Below are 5,000 nucleotides of genomic sequence, written 5' to 3' on the forward strand. Positions count from 1 at the left end.
TTTTAACAATCTGTGGAGAAGGTGGCATGCAGTGAATAAAAAGATCAAAACAGCATGTGACCACCTTGAGAGCTTACATCACAGAATGAGCACACCCCTCCTTCATCTAGTGGGGTCCATGCTGTGCGAGAAGAGGTTCGGAGGCTTTGATGACTATCCCTGAGCCTGGTGCCACATGGCCCATCCACCCCCAGGGGGGCTGTGTGACATCTCCTTATATACCTGTGTCTCACGTGGCCTCTCTCCTGATTTGAAGGGAAGCAAGTGAGACCTCTCAAAAGGTCTTGCTCAGGGAGCCGACTATGCCTGCTGCTAGACAGAGTCTTGTCCCTACAGGAGCCAGGAAGACAAGTGCTTTGTGTGTCCTTGAGAAGACAGACAGGGCTGACAAGCGACCAAGTGTAGATCATCTCCTGTATGTTTCGGCATCCTGGACAGAAACGGAAAAAGAAAAAAGCATCCAGCTGTGAACGTATGTGGAGAGAGGTTAGGAGACAGCAAGGTGGCCGGGCATGGGTAAGAGACCTAGTCACCAGGCCACACGTTCCCAGTCTAGGTGAGGCCATTATCCCACATCCAGAGGTATTCTTCAGGGACTTCCCGCAGTCTCACAAGGGGCTTTGTGGCCTGATAGTACTTAGTGTATGCAAATGAATGCCTTGCCTGACATATGTATTGTGTATACTATACGCATGCAGTGCCTGTGGATGCCAGAAGGGGGCGTCAGATCCCCAGAACTGAAGTCAACGGTTGTAACCCACCATGTGTGTGCCGGGATCTGAACCCATGTCTTCCAGAAGACCTGCAGCTGTTCCTACCTGCTGAGCTATGTTTGAGGTTCTGTGGGAGACACACATCTTTCCTGGCAGGTTTTGGCTTTATCAGTTGTGTTTCTCGCTTGAGTCTGTGGGAAAAGCAAACAAGATCCCAAAGTGAGGGCTTTTTTTTTTCTCTTCCTTTTTCTCCTTAGTTTTCTCTGTCTTGTCGTCTCAGGATGAGGCTCTCTTGGAGGAGTGGTGAGTCAATCACCCCTCAGCACGCAGAAACATGCATCTCCCATCCCACTCAGAAGCAGAAACAGCAGCTCATGAGAGGACCCTGCTGTCCACTGCAATTCCCTCACCCGAGCTTGGCAAACACGGGTGTGTGGGTTCGAAATCCACTGAAAACTGTGGAGCAGGGGCGCCGCCTAGTCTGAGAACACGGTGGATTGTCTGAGGCCTTTGCTTAGACTAGGGAGTGACTAACAATGGATTTTTTAATAGATGTCATCCAAGAGGCTTGGGGACTCATGCAATGTGATGACATTGCTCTTTTTGGTGATTCTCCAATAAAACATACTTTGTGCGCCTCTGCCATTAAGTTCTAAAAATAATGCCATAAAATTCTTTTCTCTTAAACCCTTTATGGTTTAATGGAAGTCCTGGGGGGCAGACTATTCATATAGACATGAGCACTAACAAACTGGTGCTTCCTAAGTGAGGATGCAGACATTTACACAAAGATGGCAGGGAACACTTTGTGATGTCTTGAATTAAAGGACACCCAAACCGGTAGCATCTCCCCCCTTTATCAAAAACATACTGGGCTATATCCCCGGGGATATTTTTAATGATGTGAACTATTTATTAATGGTGGAGGAGAAGAAAAATAACATATATACAGGCCATCCCAGCTTGCAATAGTTTAGGAAGTGAAAAGACACAACATCTGAGATCATTTTATTCAGGCATCTCTCCATGTAAAAGAATGACTGTACTTTCTTTGCTGGCCAGGCTATATGTCAACCTGACGAAAGCCAGCATCACCTATGTCAAATGATACAAGCTAGCATCACCTATGGCAATATGACACAAGTTAGCATCACCTATGTCAATACAACACAAAGTAGTGTCACCTATATCAACCTGACACAAGCTAGCATCACCTATGTCAATATGACACAAGTTAGCATCACCTATGTCAATATGACACAAGTTAGCATCACCTATGTCAATACAACACAAACTAGTGTCACCTATATCAACCTGACACAAGCTAGCATCACCTATGTCAAATGACACAAGCTAGCATCACCTATGTCAAATGACACAAGCTAGCATCACCTATGTCAAATGACACAAGCTAGCATCACCTATGTCAAATGACACAGCTAGCATCACCTATGTCAAATGACACAGCTAGCATCACCTACGTCAATATGACACAAGCTAACATCACCTATATCAATATGACACAAGCTAGTATCACCTTTGTCAATATGATATAAGCCAGTATCTCCTATGTCAATATGACACAAGCCAGCATCACCTATGTCAAATGACACAAGCTAGCATCACCTGAGAGGAGGGAACCTCAACTGAAAAAAAAAACAACGCCTCCATGAGATCAGGCTGTAGGCAAGTCTGTAGGGCACCTTCTTAATGAGTGGTTGATTTGGGAGGGCCCAGCCCATGCTATCTCTGATGAGATGGTCCAGGGTTCTATAAGAAATCAGACTGAACAAGCCAAGAGAGCAAGTCAGTGAGCAGCCCTCTTCCGTGGCCTCTGCATCAGCTCCTGCCTCCAGGTTCCTGCCTTGAGCTCCTGCCCTGACTGCTTCCTGTGATGAACAGTTCTGTGGAAGTAAAAGAAGAGCAAATCCTTCCCTCTTGGGTTGCTTTTGGTCATAGTTTTTCACCACACAAACCCTGACTAAGACAGAAAGTGGTACCATGAGTGGGATGTGCTGTGACAGACCTGACCATGTTGTTTTTCTAGGAGGATTGGGGAAGGAGTTTGGAACACTGGGCTTGAAAAGCCACTGAGTTCTCAAAACTTGGCGAGTCGCTCTGAGAATTTGGAAGATTAAAGGATAATGCTGAGAGCTATGCAGATGACGGAGGCCTGGCATGTGACATTTCAGAGGGAAGTGAAGAATCCATCACAGCCATTTGTTGTTTTGAATTAAAACTCCGTAGTCCTGGTCTACTAAGGCTGATGAATCAGCCACCAGTCAGGTGAAAGGATTGATTCACTGGGACACGTGATGCTGGTCAGCTGGAGAAGAGAGATTATTGGTTATTAAGAGAAGATCAATGCTAACAAGGTGAAATCTGGAACGTGTTTCCCAGAATCAGTACACAGAAGCTGTGTGCCAGCGGCAGCCAAGGCTCTACCTTGTGCTGACAGCCAAACGCGGTCATTTCTAAGAGTCATCAGATGGCACTGGTTCTGAAGGCTCATGGGAAAGGACAGGGGTCATGGAGAGCTTGACATTGTGTGTAGCTGGTCTTTGCTGCTTTTTCCCATCCTCTATCCACCCCAGTTTCACCCTCTATCACTAGATAAGAGAAAAGGAAAGGAGAGGACAGAGAGAGGAGAGAGAGAGAGAGAGAGAGAGAGAGAGGAGCTGAATATATTTTATTTCCTTCTGTTTCTTCTTTGAGAACAGTTACTAACAAACCACCTCCAATCCCCTCCCCCCATGAACAACCACCAACCTCACTTATGGGGCTCTAGATTTTATGTACCCTTTGAAAAGTTCCCAGAATTCCAAACATCATATAATCACAGAAACTATATGCAGCTGGCAACATCGTGCCTCTGCCAGAGCAGGAGGCAAATCACAGTCAGCTGTTGCAGGCAATTTGAAGCCGCCCCACATCCCACACCTGAGATTAAAACAAAAACATATTCTTATAATATTTTCTGTGTTTTTTAAAAAAAACCAACATTCCAGGATTTTCACTACACTGTGAGAGGCCAGAATAGGATGTCAGTGGAGTTACGCCTCAGTAGTCATTGACTCCTCAGGATGGAAGGGTCAGGAAGAGAAGCACCACAAAGAGAGCCCAGGAGAGGCGACTGGTGAAAGTGCAGCCAGTTATGCCAGGAGACACCAGCGTTTGGGAGGTTGCCGGTACCATGGGATGACCACCAAGAACAGCAGCAGCCTTGGAGTGGCTCCAGACTGAACCTGCGAGACCAGCTGTGTGTGATGTGGCACAGCCTTGGAGAACCCCATGGGACCATGCCGAGTTCTGAGATTTACACTCTTGGACTTTGATTCAATTTTGACTGTGTCCTGATTAATTCTCTCTTGAAATAAGGAAGTGTTTAATTTATTTATTTTTTTAATTTTACAGGAGCTCACGGTTAAGAGACTTTGAACTTTTAAAGAGACTGAATATTTAGAATGATTTTTTTAATATTTTAAAGAGACTTTGGGCTTTTTTTTTTAGGCATTTGGATTTTTAAAGACAGTGGGACTTTTATTATTAAAAGTTGGAATGCTTTGTACTGTGATATTGATATTAATGTGAGATCTTGGGGTTGAACAAGAAAAGAAAGGTTACTGTTTAACAGCGATTTGTTTGTGTGTCAGGCTGACAAGGGGTCAATTGTGCTGGATAGTTTTTTTGTCAAGTTGACACAAGTTAGAGTCATGAGGGAAGAGACAGCACAAACTGAGAAAACGTGCTCACAGGGCTGGCCATGGGCAAGCCGAGGAGACATGCTTACAGTGGCTCTGGTTCGGCAGGCACAGCCCATCTTGTGCTAGCTGGTCTGCCGCTGTTGTCCACTTGACACAAGCGAGAGTCTCTGGAATGAGGGACCGCCTCCATAAATCAGCTGTGGGGGTGTTTGAGGGACTTTCTTGATTAATGATTGATGTGAGAGGGTCTAGCCCATTGTGACCATAGGTGGGTGGTCCTGGGTTCTATAAGAAAGCAGGTGAGCAAGGCACGAGAGCAAACCAGTAAGCAGTGCTCCTCCATGCCCTCCGCATTGGCTCCTGCCTCCAGATTCCTGTCCAGGCTTCCTTCAGGATGAACCGTGATGTGGAAGTGTAACAAAACAAATCCTTTCCTGCCGAGTTGCCGTCTGTCATGGCGTTTCATCACAATGATAGAAGCACTAGCTAAGACACTCAATCTCAGAGTGTTCTCTTCTTCCATCCTCGGTGCTCGCACTGCGGAGTTTAACACCTCCATTGGGCCAGGCTTAATGGACTCTTG

At 45.9% G+C, this 5,000-nt stretch overlaps 1 long non-coding RNA gene across 1 annotated transcript in view; it reads right to left on the reverse strand.

Annotated features, from left to right (window-relative positions):
* LOC311594061 overlaps positions 1 to 5,000 on the reverse strand; it is a 17,103-nt gene that overhangs the window by 1,156 nt on the left and 10,947 nt on the right. The window contains exons 2-4 of the long non-coding RNA XR_014777938.1: positions 819 to 904; positions 223 to 430; positions 1 to 10 (exon numbers count right to left, since the gene is read on the reverse strand). The exon at positions 1 to 10 is cut by the window's left edge and continues 161 nt beyond it. This is a non-coding gene — a long non-coding RNA (uncharacterized lncRNA). The remainder of the gene's footprint in view (positions 11 to 222; positions 431 to 818; positions 905 to 5,000) is intronic.

The sequence above is a fragment of the Acomys minous genome, assembly GCF_964271855.1.
Source record: "Acomys minous genome assembly, chromosome: 3".
Taxonomy (NCBI): Eukaryota; Metazoa; Chordata; class Mammalia; order Rodentia; family Muridae; genus Acomys; species Acomys minous.